At 44.4% G+C, this 19,952-nt stretch overlaps 1 protein-coding gene and 1 non-coding gene across 2 annotated transcripts in view; both read right to left on the bottom strand.

Annotated features, from left to right (window-relative positions):
- SERGEF (secretion regulating guanine nucleotide exchange factor) overlaps nt 1-19,952 on the bottom strand; it is a 218,494-nt gene that overhangs the window by 48,763 nt on the left and 149,779 nt on the right.
- Nucleotides 3,149-3,255, bottom strand: LOC112927114 (U6 spliceosomal RNA). Its single transcript, XR_003236460.1, has one exon. It is a non-coding gene; the product is annotated as a U6 spliceosomal RNA (small nuclear RNA).

Raw genomic sequence — 19,952 nt, 5'->3', positions numbered from 1 at the left:
CCTTCATCTCTGCCATCACTACTCCAGCTCTGCCCAACGTTATTTCTCTCTGGGACAAATACAAAGCCTCCTCTGAACTGGTTTCCTCACAGTCACTCTTGCACCCTCCAGCCCATTCTCAAGACCACTGTCAAAAAGATCTCTTGTATATATCAAATTGGTCATATCACTCTCCACATGTACAACACACATATATTTTGCTCCAAATCCTTCAATGGTCCTTATGCTCTTAGAATAAAGGAAAAAAAAATCCTTAATAAGGCCCTGATTTCCCTGTCCAGCCTCTTCTACTCTTCCCTACTCTCTACACCCAAGTCATACCGAGCCTCCCGGTTCTCTAAAAGCACTAAGTTCCCTCTTCACCTTTGAGGCCGTATCAGTACATATGCCTAGAAAGCTTTCCCCCCACCCTACCCACTCCATTCACCTAATAAACTCCTAATGACCCTTCAGATCTCAGCTCAGATGTCAATTCCTCAGCAAAGAGGTCAGGATCCCTATTATATGCTCTCATGGCAGCTTGTCCCTTTCTCACATAGCATTTATCCTAGTTTATAATTTTACATGACTGGCGCAACTATTTCAATAGTACCATGTATGTGGTATTAATGTAGTCCTCCTAATACTATGGGGTGTACATTAACCCCATTCTGCTGATAAAGAAACTGAGACTTGGAGGGGGCTGGCTAAAACATGATGGGGCCAGGGTCGGCACCTTAGTCTGACTCTAAAGTCTACAGTCTTAATTACTGCCTGCTGCCCAGCAAAATGGAGTTACTCATACCTACTCATAGTGGTGTCATGAAAATTCCAGCACAGTAGGCACTAGGTAAGGGGTGGCTGTTATGATTACTGTGGTGCTGGAGGAATTGTGGGGTGATCATTTACCATTTTGCCCAGAAGAGAGCTAATCTGATTGCCTTTCTGGGGCTGAAACAGTTGGACTTGGTTTGAAAAAGAGACTTTTATGAAAAGCAGCATGCTGTGACAGTTCCAACACAGAGTATGTGGAGAGGGAAGCTGATGTGCTAACAAAACCAACCCTAAGATCTCTGGCCCCGGGAACTAACCGTTCTGAATGAACTTGGGTTTCTCACGGTTAAGCCCAGACATTGGGCCTGCCTGGGGAACCCAAATCTACAATAGTTCCTTGAATTTCTTTTGCTACTTCTTTTTCTATGTCCCTGTAGCAGAGTAAGAGAGAGAACACACTGCATCTGGAGTCAGATTCTAAGTCTGAATTCTGATGTGACCAGAGCTAAGCAAGTAGGGATCCATCAAGGTGACTTGTCAGAGCCTCAGGGTCCCAGGAAGCCAGGAGACAACAAGGGCCATATGTCATTCTCTCAGTCTGTTTGGGGATGATCCATTCTTCTGAGTCCCCCCTTTTCCCGTCACTCACCAGTGGCCATGTAAAGGAAGAAAGCAGCCAGAGTAAATGAGTTCCTATTATATATCAAGAACTTTTATATGCATATTTTCATGCAGTAAGTTAATCCTCATAAATATCGTGAGCAACAAGAGCTATTATTCTCATTTTATAATGAAGGAAACTGTATCTTAAAGAGATTAAATGACCTGGGGCAAATCACTATACATTAAGAGGTGAAATAGATTCAAATCCAGTTTTGTTAGGTTCTGAAACCTGTATTTCTATTTACTGTATCAAAAGATTTATAATGCTCGAGTCTACAGGAAGAATTCTGGAAATTAGCTGGATGTGCAGAGTGATGGGAAAACCATGAAAGCCCATCTGTCCCCTCCTCTGCTTACTGAGCACCTCCTCTGTGCCTGACACTATGCTGGGTACCAGGGATCTAGGGGTGAACAAACTATGGCCCCTGCTCCTGAGAGGGGTCACAGTATAGTGAGGGAGGCTCTCCAGGGAAAGAAAAGCTAAGACAAAATCAGGAAACTGAGTAAGAGCGAGAAGGGCAGAGGATTCTAAAACATCAGAACCAGAAGGGTTCTTGGAAGACAACTACTCAAAACCTGGCTGCATCACTTGGAATCAATCTGGAAGATTATTAGAACCAAAAATTTCCAAGCATTCAATCTCCAATTCTACGGATGTGCAAGTGGGCCCAGGAATCAGTACAGTTAACAATTATCCTAAGTGGTTCAGTAGAACTGGTTCACAGTCCAGGTGAATAAAACCACGGATCCATCCCTTTCCCTTGGCAGGTATGAAAGCAGAGGCGCAGAAAGGGAACATGACTAACCCAAGGACATACAAGAGTCCATGCTTCAGACTCAAGTTGCCAGCTTCCAGCCAAACAACTTGAAGTCATTTTTCAAAAATTCAGAATGATTTACTTTTAGGCATTGTATCTGCATTTGTAAATGTATATAAGACATATTTTATGTACACGTACTAGCTAGTTCTTTCAGGATAATGTTATGTGCCTACTGGAAAATTATTTTTTACAAAAGCACAGTGTGGAAAATAACACAGATCTATTTAGAAGACTAAAATGGATATACAGAATGGATACAGGTTTTCATAATCAACAACCATATTCTCCGCCCTATCCTAACCTCTGACCACCGCCATCCTAGGGGAGCGCGATAGGGCAATAAACTTTATTTATTTATTTATTTATTTATTTATTTATTTATTATTTTATTTTTTTTAGGGCAATAAACTTTATTAATTAATCAAGGACAGTGCTTCAAGGTCTGGGTTCTCAGACTGTGATGAAGGCAAGGGAAAAGCAACAGACAAACAAGCACTTCGGGTTGGCTCAGGCCTTGCTATACCCACAGCATCTTTCTCCACCCAGGAGGGGACACTCTGGCCACTGAAAAACTGCTGAGTCTCCTTCTCCTGACTTCTCCACAGGCAGCTCAATTCCCTTGCCTTGCTAGAATATCAGAAAGATCCTCTGTCCTTCCAGCTTTAGATTCCTTCTATTGGATACATGTAGGTGACAGGCAAAGGTCAGAGGTACGGAGGTTCTGAGGCTTGAGGGGAAGCAGGCCTTTCTGCAGGCGTTCTGTGAGCTCACTGAGCTGCTCACCAGCTATCTCCACTGGGTCTCCTTTTTCAGTTTCACTGAAGTTTGCCCATACTGCTGTTTGAGAACCCTGACAGCAAACTACATGCTCTGCCTCAATTTCCTCATGTCCTGCTTTTTGACAGTCTTGCCCAAATCCAATACCATTTACCAATTTGCATGTCATCCTTGCGTAGGGGCCTTGTTAATCTTCTCTGTATCATTCCAATTTTAGGATATGTGCTGCCGAAGCAAGCACCCAATTCATTCCATTTACTTTTTGAGGCCCAGCTTCCAGAGCTATTCCTTCCTCTTCCACTTCCAGGCCCCAGGTTCTGAGGCTGGTAAGGGAGCCCAGAAGCAGTGGTTAGAGGGGTAGATAGGAAAGACTCAGCAGAGCTCAGTGTTAGAGAAGCTAAATGTAGAAAGGGTTCCAAGTACAAGAGCAGTGCCGAGTGGGGAGGTGGCCTCAGAAGGATTAGAGCAGAGGCGAGCTCAGCTCACTGGCCTCCCCACCCTGGGTCTGTCACTGATATGCCAGGCAAGTCATACCCTTCTTTTAGCCTCATTTTTCTCATCTGTAAGTGAGGAAATTGAATTAGCTTGTGTCCATGGTTCCCATCCAGATTCTGAAATTCTATTTTTTTCTTTTTTGGCATTGGGTACAAATGACTAAGATTGACACTATGACTCAATAATAAATGTTTATAATCCAGAACTACAGAGTCTGAAATCTTAGAGCTAGAAGAGATTGACCGATGCAGTTTTTTCTTTCCTGCCCATTTGATGATAAGGAAATTAAGGCCCAGAGGACTATAAATTCTCTGTGGGCTGAGGGCTGGGACTATCTGTCTCCTTCCCCACTGCCTGCCTGGAACGTTTTCAAAATGTTTGTTGAATGAATGAATGAACAAATAAGGTCCCTCCAAGGTCAGGCAGCCTGGGGGCAGGGGAAATATCCTCTCTCCTTGCCTGGAAGGAGGGAGCAGGATAAAACAGAAGCCTCGGGCTGCTTCTGGCCCTTGAAGGTATGGTGCTCTCCAGCTGGAGAGCCAGAACAGAGCCAGGAACAAATTCTCAAGGCTGGTGGTGCCAGCGGCGGTTGGCCACAAAGTGGGCTTCTGCTAGAGTCCTCCGTGCTGTGCATAATGAATCACGATATGTCAATTACTACATTCTGGTAACAAGCTCGTGTCCGCCTGTGCATCGCCAATGAGTGCCCTGCAATTTGCCACAGATCTGCAGTTAATATGTGGCAGAGCAAGGGGGGCAGAGGATTTTGAGATACTCCAGGCCCAGGGAAATCAGGTGGTTGGATTTTTTTTGGCAACTACTGGCCTCAGTGATTGGGCAGCAGTAGGTAGGGATGTACATTTTCCTCTTTGGGGACCAGGTCTGTGTTCTGGGTACCCTTTTGTGTCCTGGAGGTAAAAGGATGTCTGACTCAGGTAAGTCCACCTAGAGGAAGCCATCACTATACTACTTTGTCTGAAGTACCAAACAAGATGGGGCAGAGAGAGAGTAGGAATTAAAAAAAAAAAAAAAATCACCCGCAGCATGGTCGGACGGCCTGATCATCTATTATCAGCTCTGAAGTCTCGAACAGGATTCAAAACCCAACTCTACTACATACAAGCTGTGTGACCTCGAGTAAGTCTCTTCATTTCTCTTAGTTTCCACATCTGATAAATGGGGATAAGAATATCTACTTTGCAGAGGTATTTGCAAGTACTAAATGAGATAATGCATATCAAACCCAGAAGAGTAGCTGGCATGGAGGGGGCGTACGGTTTATGAGCCTCCTATCCCGTTCGAGATGTTTTCTGAAGGGATTCTAACCTCTGGAGGAGGATTAGGGCCAGGACCCTACGCAATCCCAGACAAGAAGCTTTGTGTTTCAGATGTGTATGTGTGCCTCCCGCCACTCCCCACCCCCCAGTGGCTCCACGGTGACGATTACAACTGCAGGCATGTGAGGATGTCGGATGTGCCTTCCTCAACTCCACACTGGCTGCGTGAGAAGTGAAGAAGCCTCCTGGTGAGAGGGGAGGCTGCTCATTTCTCAGGCAGCACCGCTGCAGCCCCTGACCTACTTTCTTACTAAAAATAGCCCCTCTTAGGTCACTGCCGCAAATTGAATTCCACTGCTTCACTGCACCCTGGAAGCAGGTGGGTGGGCGTCAGAGCACATTTGGTGAGCAGGAACCTCCGCTTCTGTGGCATCTGGCTGCCCACTACGCATGCTAATCCCACACATCTGCCCATAGGGCAGAGGGCTCCAGTGCCCACCCTGCCCAACCTGCGACGTCTGCACACAGGAGGGCTACACCTGGCTGCCCCCCCCCTGCCCCGCCCGGGATGCTCTGTAGGGGGTGGGGAGGGAGAGAAGGGGTGGGAACAGAGGTTCCAGTTCCTGGGATTTGAAGTCTGATAGAACTGCATTCAAATATGAGCTCCACTGTGTACTTATTACTTAACCTTGGGCAAGACACTTAAATTTTCTTTGCCTCAGTCTCCTCATCTGTAAAACGGAGATAATAAAACTGACCTCAAGGTACTATACAGATAAGAAATGCTGTATGTAAAGGAGTCGTTGACAAAGAACAGGTGCTCGATAATGAAGCGGTAATAGTTACTCTCTCCACTGTCTGGCCTGCTGGTCCACAGCGCCCTTATGCCCTCATAAGCCTCTTATGGCAGCAGGGGCAAAGGGCTAGCAGACCACTCAGAGAACCAGATAGATTTTAGGCTGAAAGCACCTTAGAGGTAGTTAGGTCAAGGGTTCCCATACATGGCTAAGCATCACAGTAACTAAAGCAGCTTATTAACAACACTGATTCCCAGGGCACCTGGGTGGCTGAGTTGCTTAAGTGTCTGACTCTTGATTTGGGCTCAGGTCATAATCTCAGGGTCATGGGATAGAGCCCCACAATAGGCTCCATGATCAGCTTGGAGTCTACTTGGGATTCTCTCTCTCCCACTCCCTATACCCCTCCCCACCACATGCACACACTCTCTCTCTAAAATAAATAAATAAATAAATAAATAAATAAATAAATAAATAAATAAATAAATAAATAAATATTTAAGCAAACAAAACAATACTGATTCCAGATCTTTGCCCTAGATTTTGGGATTCAGGACACCTGTCTTGGGACATGGGGATTTGCATTTTACTAAGCTTTCCAAGTATCTGTGGTATCTGCACTGCCAGGTTCGAGAACCTTTGAGTTAGGCCAGTCAACTCCTTAAAAATAAATGGGTAAATGAATTACTGTTATTTGACCTCCATTAGAAGGGTAATGTATAGTCATTATAAAATATGCAGAAAATATGGAAAAGTAAAGAGCGAAAAACAATTTAAACAACATGTATCGAGTACCCATTAAGTGCTGGGCCCTCTACTAAGCCCTGGGGATTTGGCAATAACACAGTTCTGACCCTCGAGGGGGATCCACTCTATGTTTAGAGACAGAAACAGATACAGAAAACTAACACGATTATTATTATTATTTTTTTTTATTATTTATTTACGAGAGTCACAGAGAGAGAGAGAGAGAGAATGAGGCAGAGACACAGGCAGAGGGAGAAGCAGGCTCCATGCACCGGGAGCCCGATGTGGGATTCGATCCCAGGTCTCCAGGATCGCGCCCTGAGCCAAAGGCAGGCGCCAAACCACTGCGCCACCCAGGGATCCCCAACTAACACGATTATAGACATGTTAGATCCCTCTTACAAAATGTGCAGAAACAGAGATGAAGGCACAATTTACTTTTCCTACGAAGTCAGGGAAATCTTAAGCTGCCTGGAAGGAGATTAAGTATTCACCTTCTGGCCAAGGGAGGGAAGAGCATTTCAGAAGGAATGAACAGAACATACAAAAGCACACACAGTTGGGAAAATGTCCTAGGTCACCAGATATGGCAAATGGTGGCACAGGGGTAGCTGGTGTGAACGACTGGGGCCAGATCATGAAGAATCCTGGATGATATCAACAGTGTTGCCTACATTAGGAAGCATGATTTTTCCAATACACTTTTTTTTATAGATGCCTTTTTGGTTTCATTTTTACATGACCAATGCTGTTACTTTTTTTATTTTTAAGACTTTATTTCTTAGAGAGAGAGAAAGCACAAGCAGAGGGAGCACGAGAGGGAGAAGCAGGGTTCCCCTGAGCAGGGAACCTGATGTAGGCTCTATCCCACAGGACCCTGAGATCATGACCTGAGCCAAAGGTAGATGCTTAACCGATTGAGCCACCCAGGCGCCCCCAATGCTGTTACTCTTTAGTAAATATTGCAAATTAATCAAGTCATAATTGATCCAATCCCAATTATCAGACATTTACGCAGCTTCTAGTTTTACTAAATCATATAAACACTAAGATGGGCATCTTTAACCATAAAGCTGTTTCCATATTTAAGGTCTTTCCTTTGGAGACAATTTCAGGACATGAATTAATAGATGAAATTGAATGGACATCTTCAAGGCTCTTGATAAATAGTTCCAAAGGACTTTCCAAAAGTGACTTGTTTTTGTAAATGAGGAGGGAGGGTCCAAAGAAGTTATAGGTCTTATCCCAGATGTTGAATGGGGGTGGATCCAAGAGCAAAACCTGAGTCTCCTAACTCCTGGTCCAGTGTTCTATCTGCTACAACACATTGCCTACCTACAGACTTGGGCTGAAAGCAATAAGATATATATAGCCAATGCCTGTGATCACTTCTAACTAAGGATCTTAGGTTAGTTTATACATGGATGGGATATTAGAGTAATATGTGTATGCTTAGGCTCATGAACACATGTGAAACTCTATATGAAAGTCTGTTTCTAACCTTATCATATATGCTCTTCCCCACATTACAGTTTCTGTTCTAACCAAGCCAAGAATATTTTACACTATCTTACCTCTGCACCTTTGATCCTACATGAAATATCTCCTGTTCACCTCTTCAAATTCTACACATGATTTAAAAAGACAGACCTATACGATCCAAAAAACATTTCCAGACTGTGGGCATTTGCCACCATAACACTCATATATGATACTTATTTTATTGCTTTGCAGCACCTCTAGCATTGATGTAAAACTATTTAAGTGTATCTACAAAATAAAAGTTTGTCTCGGCAAATACCCACCATTTGCTTCAACGTGGATGGAACTGGAGGGTATTATGCTGAGTGAAATAAGTCAATCGGAGAAGGACAAACAGTGTATGTTCTCATTCATTTGGGGAATATGAATAATAGTGAAAGGGAATATAAAGGAAGGAAAAGAAATGTTGGGAAATATCAGGAAGGGAGATGGAACATAAAGACTCCCAACTCGGGGAAACGAACTAGGGGTGGTGGAAGGGGAGGAGGGCGGGGGTTGGAGGGGAATGGGTGACGGGCACTGAGGTGGACACTTGACGGGATGAGCACTGGGTGTTTTTCTGTATGTTGGTCAATTGAACACCAATAAAAATTAATTAAAAAAAAAAAGTTTGTCTCGGGCCTCCATTATTAGAGGTAAATCAAAAACACCTACGCCTTCCTAAAGTTAATGAGGGTAGATTTACTTCAAAAAGGCACTTATAGGGGATCCCTGGGTGGCGCAGCGGTTTGGCGCCTGCCTTTGGCCCAGGGCACGATCCTGGAGACCCAGGATCGAATCCCACATCGGGCTCCCTGCATGGAGCCTGCTTCTCCCTCTGCCTATGTCTCTGCCCTGCCCCCTCTCTCTGTGACTATCATAAATAAATAAAAATTTTTTTTAAAAAGGCACTTAAAGAGTTCGATGGGCTCAAGAAAGGTCATCCTCATACCCTGTGCCTCTCGTGTCGCTACAGCAGACAGACATCTCGGTAGATTGGAAAGGATCGGGAGAATCATGGTGTCCATGTGCTGAGGAACTACTCTGAGTAGCCACAATGCCAGGTGCTTCACATACATTACCCAGAATGACCTTAAAATAATCTCAGCAAGGGAAATAATTATTCTTGCCATTTTACAGATGAGGAATGGGAGACCTGCAACACTGGGTAACTTGCTCAAAGGTCAACACCATTAGAAAGTGTCAAAACTGGGATTTAAATCCATGTCTGACTCAAAGGACCTTTTTTTTTTTTTTTTCTTTCCCCCCTGCTTTACTACAGTGTCTCAGCAAATGTCACTTCAGTTCCGGCTCTGCCTGTGATCAAGCTCTATGGTCCCCCGTGAGGATTCATGCTGAGTCCTAGCTTTCTCACCTATGAGATGGGGATAATTATCTCCCTATCCTGCCCTCACTCCCAACACACACACACACACACACACACACACACACACACACACACAGCAGTTGTCATGACTGAATGAGTGTCAGAGATTCAGACAGACATACAATTAGAGTCATGAACATTACGGGTCATTATGACAATGACTGGAGACCCTGCCAAGATCCTCTGTCATTTAAAAAGGATTTAATGATGTTCTCTAGACAGCCCTTTCTAACACCAGAAAGTGGCTGGCTGCAATGCATTTCTTAATGACCTGCAGTAAGACCTGAAATCAAGAAGTTAAAACTCAGAAGATCCATTAGCCAATATACTGCATTCCTGGAGCCTCTAGGGAATTATGGTTTCCCAGGACATTTTCCTGCTCCTATATATATAGATGTGCACATATACCCGTCTTTTACCAGCGGCCCATTTCTAAAAAGCAGGATTCAGGAGAAGGCTGGCTGGGCTCAGACTCCACCACCAGGGGGCCAGTTACAAATGGGTTTGGGGCATTCATTCCAGTTTTGCAGAGGCTTCTGGTATAATGTCAGGGGACCTGGCTGAGGTGTTGGGAAAACTGGCTTATAATTCAGATTTTGCAGCTTACTAGTTGTATAACCTTGGGCAAGACCTCTCGGCCTTCTCTTTCATAGAAAATAGGGAAAATGCCTCATCCTAGGCAAATGAGTTAATGTCCTGGACTGCTGTTTCCCCTGCTCTGAGACTGATGCCCCAGTTATGATGTGTCAAGTGCTCACTGTGTGCCTGGCCCCGTGCTGAGGCTCCTCAAATATTGTTTCACTCACCCTCACCATCCTAGGAGATGAGTACTATTATCTCTATTTGACCGATGCAGAAGCCTACACTCAGTTATTCAGTCATCTGTCCCAGGTCACAGTGTTCAGCTGCAGAGTTAGGATTCAAACTCTCATCTCTTTGAGACCCTGTGCTCTTCACCACCAAATCAAATTCCTGTCTAACAGGAAGGTGTTGCAAGATGACATGAAATAACATTTATTACTGTAATGTATGGATCTTGAGAACAGAGGGGAGAGACAGGAACTGCCTGAAAAAGATTTACTGCTGTGCTCCCCAAATTCATGAAGTCAGCCGTGCAGTGAACATGGGCAGGGGTGATGGATGAAATCGTCCCAAGCTGTAACAAGCAGCTGAAGGCCGGTTTGGCAGTGAGAGGGCCCTGCTGAAGACCAGGGCAAAGCACTCGTGCCTGAGCATCGGCACGGCTTCCTCGAAGCTGATGACGTCCAAGGTGACTGCGCCGGACACGGAGGAGGAAGGTGTGACTGTGAAGGTGGGACAGGCACCTCCAGAGAAGCTGGACAGTCTCCTCCCCACCCTCACTCTGACCCCCCACTCTTAAGCTGAAAGGATAAAGGGACACTTGAGGCAGACACCACATTTTTAAACCTTAGGCAGCATCAAGCTAAAAATAGAGCCGTGAGTCAAGTGTCTATTACTGAGTCCTCTGCCTCTGCACTCTGGAAACCAGACCGTTTCACTCTTCATCAACCCCACCATTCCAAGGCACTCGTTGCCACAGCTTGGAGATGCGGGGAAGTAGCGTTACTGAGAGTCTAATGAGCGAGCACCTGCTATCGTGCTGGGCCCTTTGCGATCTCCTCTGAGCTGTGTGATGACCGTGTGAGGCAGGTCTTATCACTCCCATTTTATAGATGAGGATACCGAGGCCCAGGCTGGCAAGAGGACTTGCTCAGGGTCACTCAGCTTGTAAGTGGTGATGCTGGGAATAGAACCCAGGTGAGTCTGGGTCCAGAACTCATGTTCTTTCAAATACACATGCCTGCTACCTTTCAAAGAAAGAAGGCGAGCTTCACGTAAGGCCTACTGACTGACAGAAGCAACAGGGCTATCCAATTTACCTTAGGACTCTGGGAAGGATGCAGCAAAGCAGCCATTTAAATGATTCACTCCTGTGACTGACAAGAAGACTCTTCTTAGTTATAGCTTTGGCAGCTGCTAAATCTGTGTGGCCACCCCACCCCCTCCAGCTGGCTCGGGGAGGTGGAATTATTTATATAAGAATTTCAGTGGCCTCCTGCCTCAAAGCATGATTATCAGAGACTTTTAAGTGATAAGAATGCCAGAAGTCACAATAAAGGACAAGGGGAGTCAGGGTCGGGGAAAATAACAGGAGAGGATTTTCTAAAAAGCAGAGCCATTGGTACAAACACAATAGAATAACTCCCAAAGTTTACGAAAACAGTTTCTTAGCAATTTCTTCATCCAATGCTCAAAACATCCTGGAAGGTAAATTTTAGACTCTCCATTTAATAGGTGATGAAAATGTGGTTCCAAAATGTCAAGGTCAAAAGTCGAAGGTCAGACAGAGGCTGAGACAAGAAGCTACGACTCCTAATTCCCATCCAGGGCTTCCCCCAACCTACCCACTCCTTAAAGCTGTGAAGACAGAAATTTGTGAGGCCTATAAAAGAAAAGGCCTGTAGGCTTGCTCCTCCGAATGACAGGACCAGCAAGGGTCAGGACCAGAGAGAAGCAGCATAATGTCTAGGCTTTGGAATTAGAACCTTTTTTTTTTTTTTCAAATCCCACCTTAGATATCTACTAATTGTGTGGCCCTGGGCAAGTCACTTGATCTCTCTGCTTGACTTCCTCACTTGTGTTTTTTAAGATTTATTTGAGAGAGAGAGAGAGAGAGTCAGGGGACAGGCAAAGGGAGAGATTATTCAAGCAGATTCCCTGCTGAGCACAGAGCCTGATGCAGGGCTCAATCTCATGACCTTGAGATCACAACCTGAGCCAAAAACCAAGAGCTGGATGCTCAACCAACTGAGCCACCCAAGTGCCCCTTAACCTCCTCACTTGTACAACGTAGCTGATAATAGTACCTACCTTACATAGTTACGGTATCAATTAAATTGAAAAGAAAATCAAACAATATATGCCCGGTGCCTGGCACCAAGAGGTGATTGTCACTGTTTTTATCATCATGCTTAAGGAGGGTGCTCAGCACACTGCTTGGCACCAGGAGATGCTCAGTAAATCCTGTCTCCTCTTCTTCCCCATGCCCAACACCTCCCAGGGCAGAAACTCTCCATCCATTATCTGCAGACCTGTTGAGAGGAGGTCTAGGGTTGGAAATCGGGAGAACAGACGGTGCTTCTTCCCAGGCAGCCTGACTGGGCTGGCCTTGTTTTCTGGGGCAGTGAGCTGCTACATGAAATCATTAATCATACTTCGTGCTATGTGCTTTCAGGTCACTCCCCCGAAATTAGTGATCACATCGTGGATTTTCCTCAAGGAGACACACCCCTCACATGTATGGGCTCCTACCCAGGACCAAACCCTCACAATGGCTTCTTGACGTCTAAGGAGAAAGTCTTGAAGGTGGGGTACAGCCCTGCAAAACACGGCCAGGAAAGCAGTCTCTGCCCAGGGTCAAACTACTACAGCAGCAGGGATAATCACAGAATGGTCACATCGGTGTAACATTATCAAAGGCATGGCAAAACTACACCCTAGAGCAGGGCCACTTAGCAAAAACACTATCCATATAGACACGAAGAAGAAAAAACTACTTAGGTAGTCCTGTTTCACTAATCTTTCTCTACAGAAACTCCCTGACCTCTCTGAAGAGTTAAAAGTCTTCATCCCAATCTCCTACCAGGTAGTTCTATTTGGATGTTCCACAGGCATCTCACACTCGGTTATGTTCAAAAATAAATTCATCACCTTGCCTATAGCCTACTCTTTCCTCTCTCCATGTATTTGCCTTCTTAGTCAATGATGGCTCATCCACCCAGGCTACCAAGCAGATCACTGGACACCATCTGTGCTCCTGTCCGTTCTTCTCCTTCCCTTCTCAACCCTGTTCATGCCATGTCATTGAAATCCCAATAAGGTGAGCTTGGTCTTTCAAATCTCTTCTTACTTTCTATCTCAGTTGCCGTGACTTATTTCAGATCCTCATCGCCCGTCCCTTAAGGTAATGAATGCTTTGGCTTCTCCACTCATCTCTCTCTTCCAGACCCTCCTTCCTTCAATTCAGCCATCCTCCAGTTCCAGAATGATTTAAAATACAATTTGGATCAAGCGATGGTCAGTTTTATGTGGCATGTGTACCCAATTATTCAATCAAACACTAATCTAAGGTGTTGCCATAAAGATATTCTGTAGATATGATTAACATCTATAATGAATTGACTTTATGGAGAAATTATTCTGGATAACATGGGTGGCCCTGATCCAATCAGCTGAAAGGCCTTGAGACCCCTTTTACAGTCTGTCTTCAGGACAGCTCCATTGCTTGTACCACTGACAGCTTAAAGGCAACAGAGCCATCAAGTTTGTCTTTTACCCTCTGCCCACATCTCCACTGCCATGGCTGGAGACCTCACTGCAGCTGACCAGGAATCATCTAGGCAGTCAACACCCAAGACTCAGAACTTCTATTAGGCCTGCTCTTACATTTATACCCAGTTAAATGTTACTTTGTTGGCTTCAGCTCATATCTCCATCCTTGCTTTGTTTCTGATTTTGTCATTCTTTGCATATATAAACCCTCCCAGTTTTCTCATATCTCAGAAAGTGGAACACACTCATTCTTCTTTGTCTTCTTGGGGACAGTCTGAGGCTGGAAACCTTGGCAGCCATAAGGGGTCCCTTTGCAGCTCTTATCAATCTAATGAATAATTTGGGAGAATATCAATAATTATGAATCCTCCACATTGGATATCTAGCCCTTTACAATGTAGAATACACTCAGGACAATGCTCTTCTTCTTGAGCAAGTTATTTAACCTCTCTTTGCTTTAATTTCCCCATCTGTGAACAAAGCATAATAGTACCTACCTTATGTTTAATGTAAAGAACCAATTAATAATGCATATAAAACGTATAAAACCATACATGGTCCATGGGAAGGACCAACAATGTCAGCTATTACCATTATTATGGTCAATAAATATTCAAGAGTTGGTAATTTACTGTGTTGGCTTATTTTAGCCTTACCTTCCCCCAAACCTAAATTACTGAGGTCTTTGCCTTCTTTTTCAAACTGCAGTTGAATTCATATAGCAACCCCCGAAAGAGCCTCAAAACTTGGAGAATGAAAGGAAATAGGTCTAATTTCTATACCGTAGTGGGCCACACATGCTAACAACCTGTGAGCTATTGTCGGGGAGGGAAATGGAGGACATGATGTGTCTAGTGGGGATGAGCAGCAGAAATTACCCAGAAGTGAACCGAGTCAAGGGCTTCCATGCCATGGCTGCCAGGTCACAGTGACAAGAGTGAGACCTTTGGAGCTCACCTCAAGTGTTGCTAATGCTGTGTCTCCAAAGAGGTGTGGTGATGCCATCTGGAGTCAACACTTGGGGGCTGTCATCCTGGGCTTAGCCTCTGACTTGCTGTGTGATTTTGGGCAAATCATTTCCCCATTTAGGCCATCATTTCCTCTTTGGGGGGGATTAGAGCAGCTAAACTTCTGCTTCCCTCTCTCAAGAAGGCAGGCCCCTCCCACAGTAGAAGCCCATAAACATTTGGCTACCCACTCCATTTGGCAAAGTTAAGTTTTTAAAATGCGTTTGTCCAAGAGTCTCTATGATTTTACTTGTTATTTTTTGGTTTTTGTTGTTGTTGTATGCCTTCTGCTGTGTATTGCCATTTGTTGAATTTTTTTGCAAGTCAGTTCCCAACCGATTGAAATAAATTCTCTTCATATGCAGAATTTATCTAAGAGGTGCTTCCTGAATAAAACGAACAGGCTCACAAAACTCTCAAAATCCACCATCACAAAGGCCAAGATGCAGAAGCTTCAGCTCTGGATGGCTTACCTTCCATCAACTCACAGCCTGCCTTGTAGTCTCTGGGCTACTCTGGGGCCACTTCCTCTGCTCTGCAGCTGTGGGCTACCAAGGAGAGCTAGGAACTTCCCACTAACTAGGGCAGACCGAGTCTTTCACCTCTACTTTCATCTCTACTCCCTTCTAAAGCCACATTAAAAGGACTGGAAAGAACTAAAGGAAGTATAAATCTACCTAGGAAAGGAGAATAGGAGAGACAACAGCAGACAAGATAGCACAACATAATCCAGATGAAGAAGGGATAGAAGAGGTAACTACTCAGAGTGAAGCAGGCTGCAGTCCAGTGCAGGCTGGAGGGGATAGTAAAACTAGAATCCACTTTTCTTGCACAACTCTGGAAAGCCTCAGGACTGAGAGGCACCAAGTGCCTTTGAAAGTGGGGTAAAGACAGAGCTGAAATCAGAGAGATTGGCTGAAGGCCTATGTATGGGACAGTTAGGTTCTCAGATTTTTCCCACCACACAGAACCAGGCAAGCTACTTCCTAAGGGAACACTAGATATTTATTCTTTGGAGAAACTAAACCAGGGAGGCCCTGAACTCAAGAAAAAACAGACACACTGCAGGTCTGGAGTGACAATAAGGATGAAACAAATAGTTTCAGTGACAATCTGTGTTATGAGTGATGGGACCCCAAGCCTCCATCCTCCATCCTGTTCCAGAAAGTCAACAGCCAGGCATAGATATGCCAAGGCAAGAAATTAGAAAAAAAGCCCATAAATACTCATCTCAGGAGGTCCATGAATGAAAAAGCTTCCCTCACTCCTCTGCCCCACATCTTACACGAGGTCTACCTACCAGGCAGGGAGCCTTCTCCATGCAAACATAGCCTCACTTTGTGTCTCACTCCCAATATGAACAGACAGCTAAAGATGACCATGCTTCTAGAGAGGAAAACCTTTGCAACAGTCTGGGCCTCAGCACAAGACAGACTACACCTCACAGGAGCAGCAGGGCAGAGTTTTGTAAAGGAATCATTCACAGAGGCAGGGACAATATTTAGGGAAACCAACAGGGATAGTTTCACACCCCAGGACCACTAGGTAAAGCTAGAGCTTCACCCCGTCTAAGCCAGCAGAGGCAGGGGAAGGCTGTGGCTAGTGGAACCAGAGGGTGAAGTTATGGAGAGGAGAGAAGCTGGGAGAATAAATATGCTGACCTCACCTTTCTCCAGTCCTCAGATCTCCTGCTGTGCCTCTCATTAGCCGAATCCTACTAGAAGTCAGAAGGCAAGGGAGCCTGCTGATACAGGCCATGGAGCTCAGTCTCCTGGGAGGTACATGACAGGGTGTAAAGAGCACATCTGGGGGCAAACAAACAACATCCAGCATAGTCTCCAATAGGTAGGACAAAACCCCAAACAAAGAAAAGAAAAAAGTAGAAGAAACGGAGACAAAGCCAAGAGCAAAAGAAAACATTTTAAAAACTAATTTATAATAGTACCTACTGAAAAATAATAGACGACAAAGCTACAATATGATCAAGGATAGAAAATTATTTTTTATTTTATTTATTAAAAATTTTTCTTATTGGAATTCAATTTGCCAACATATAGCATAACACCCAGTGCTCATCCTGCGAAGTGCCCCCCCTAGAAAATTATTTTTTTAAAAAAGGATTTCAGAAGAATAAAGAGTCCTTGAAAATTAAAAAAGAGAGCCAAAATAAAAATTCCATTATAAAGGCTGGAAAATCAAGTCAGCGAAATTCCCAGAAGGTGATGCAAAAAGTCAAAAGATTTCCAAGAGGAGAGAAAACCTAAGAAAATTAGAAGGTAAGTCCAGGAAATTCAATACACATCTAAGAAGTCCCAGAAAGTGAGAACTGAGACAAATAAGGAAAAAATTATCAAAAATGATTTCAAGAAAAATTTCCCAGAGTTCAAGGGCATAAGCATCCACTAGAAGGTTCAATGAGTACCAGGGCAAGGAATAAAAGAACATCCACACCAAGGCACATCATCGTAAAATTTCAAAACAATGAAGAGAAAGAGAAACTCCTAAAAATTTCAAAGGGAAAAAAAAAAAACCTGGTCACATACAAAGGAACAGAAATTAGAAAATAAAAAATAGACTGCTCACTAGTAACACTAGAAGCTAGAGGACAATGGAAAAACCTCCAAAAATCAGAAGGAAAAGGATTTCCAACCTCGAATCCTACACATAGCTCAACTGTCAATCAAGTGTGAAAACAGAGTGACATGTATTTTCAGAAATTCCAGGAATCAAAAAATTTATCTCCAACTACTCTTTCTTAGGGAGCTACTGGAACATGCGTTCCACCAAAGAGACCAATCTCAAGAAGGAGGAAGACAGGGAACAGCAGATGAATCAGGGTTTAACACAGGAGAGCAGTAAAGGTCACTAACAGGGTAATGGCTGTGCAGGCCTAGTGTAAGCATTTCAGACAGAACTAGGGCTCTGGGGTGCAGTGGGGGTGGGGACACTGCTAACAGACTTGAAGTATTTGACCATATAAAAAGAGTATCAAGAGGCAAAGAAGGGGCACCTGGGTGGCTCAGTTGGTTGAGTATGGGTCTTAATTTTTGGTTCAGGTCATGATCTCAGGGTCATGAGATCAAGGCCCACATCGGGCTCCGTACTCAGCACGGACTCTGAGCTTTCCATCCTCTGCCCCTCCCTCTGTTCGCATGTACTCCCACACACTCTCTCTCTCTCTAAAATAAATAAATAAATATTTTAAAAAGAGGTGAAGAGGTGTTTTACAGATATTTGGGGGCATTTGGGAAGAATTAGTGGTTAGTATACAGAAAATCAAACAAGGGGGGGGGGCGGTGGGAAACAAGCAATTTTCTCCAAGAAAAAGAAAAAGTATAGCACAGAAGCTCTATCACGATATGTTACTTGGTTCAGCAGTGAGAACAGTATTTATACTGGTCTTAATAACAGACTAATGATTTCAGTACAGTGGAGGATGGAGGAAGAAGAAATGGAAGTGATGACGTAAGATAATTTTTATATATATTAAGAAATCAATAAGTAAGAATTTTATTTATTTATTTTTAGAGAAGGGGAGAGAGATTGAGGAGGGAAAGAGGAGAATCTTAAGCAGACTCCATGCTGAGCCCAACCTGGGGCTTGATCTCATCACCCTGAGATCATGACCTGAGCCAAAATCAAGAGTTGGACGTTCAACCAACAGAGCCACCCAGGTGCTCCTAAATTTTAATGTATATTTAGAAATCAATAGACATAATTTGTTTTATTTAAAATTGTTATCTTAAATGAGCATTTGATTTAGAAATACAGAGGTAGGGCGCCTGGGTGGCTCAGCGGTTGAGCGTCTGCCTTCGGCCCAGGGCATGATCCTGGAGTCCTGGGATCAAGTCCCACATTGGGTTCCCTGCGTGGAGCCTGCTTCTCCCTCTGCCTGTGTCTCTGCCTCTCTCTCTGTGTCTCTCATGAATAAATAAATAAAATCTTAAAAAAAAAAAAAAGAAAGAAATACAGAGGTAAATATCTGAAAAGAATTCAAAGTGGCTGGTTCTGGGAATGGGTCTTGGGATGAGAAAAGGTAAGGCAGAAAGTGCCATTCTTAAACCTTTCAATACTTTTTTTTTAAACTTTTTAACTATATGTGTGTGTGTGTATATATGTATACACAAACACACACACACACACACACACACACACATGCACACACTATTCTGTATTAAACAAAAAGTAATCTAATAAAAAAGCACACACTCCAGAGTCAGATAATCTGGTTCAAACAGTGCCACCCAGTACCACTCGTAAGATCTTAAGATGCTTACCTTTTCTGAGTCTCATTTTTTTCATCTGCACAACAGGATTGTGTGTTACAGTGTAAGTAAGCTACAGGCACACGAATATGTAGGAGTATATGCCAGAGCTTAGTGAGACAGTGGATGTAAGAGCTTAGTCTGGCTCGTGCCACACGGTAAGTTCCCGGGGGAGGAGGGAGATCACTGGCACATGTGACGGTCACATCACCTTGGCTCCATTTCAAGAGTGAAGACTAGACTCTCTGCTCCAACACAACTCAACCAGGCAATAAGCAAAGTGAGGGCATGGCCCGTTACCTGTGTCCTCAGAGCCCATCCACAGGACCTAGCTTCACACTGGACACACAGGAAGAGTATTTTCACTAGTCTATGTCTGTGGCATTGACTTAAGAGGAGAGGAGCAAGATGACGAAGAGGGCCATATGGGAAGCAAGGCGCAACACCAGAAAGAGCCCTCAAGTGAGTCAGAACTAGACATACTGAGCACCTACTCTGTGCCAAGAGCTTTTCCATAAACCACACAATTCACTCCAGGGACAAGCATTTATAGAAGCGGTTATTATCTCAATCTTCAAAGAAGTGGAACCCACAGTTCAGAGAGAGTAGCAACTTGCACGTGGTTGCACAGATATTAAGCAGCAGAGCTGGAATTGGAAGTCATGGCCTCCTAACTCCAAGGCCTCAGGCTCCTTACACTATCTTACATCGCCTGGGGCAAATTTGGCAACTTTCCTGAGACTCCTTGTCATCACCTGCACATAGGGACTGAGCCTCCCCTGAGAACCTCCAAGCAGCGGGGACAGTGAGAACAAGCAGGTGAGTCGGAGAGCCTTGGGCACTGTGAGCCGTGAGCACAGGTAAGAGGCACTCCTGTCCGCACACACGCCACATGAAGGCTATGCGGCGAGCTTCCCATTCCTGTTAGTCTCTTGGCTCCCATGGGAAGAGGAAAGGACTAGCCTCGAGCTGGGCCTGTAGTTGCACCTAGGAGAGGGCGGAGTCCTGGCCAAGGAATCTGACGGGGATTCTGGAGCCTGATGCCTGGTATCATTGTGCTAAGGGCCAGGTCAGCAGCATCTTTCTTGT

The sequence above is a fragment of the Vulpes vulpes genome, chromosome 11 (genome assembly GCF_048418805.1).
Source record: "Vulpes vulpes isolate BD-2025 chromosome 11, VulVul3, whole genome shotgun sequence".
Taxonomy (NCBI): Eukaryota; Metazoa; Chordata; class Mammalia; order Carnivora; family Canidae; genus Vulpes; species Vulpes vulpes.
The sequence above is the reverse complement of the archived record's forward strand: the minus strand, read 5'-3'. Positions and strand labels throughout refer to the sequence as shown.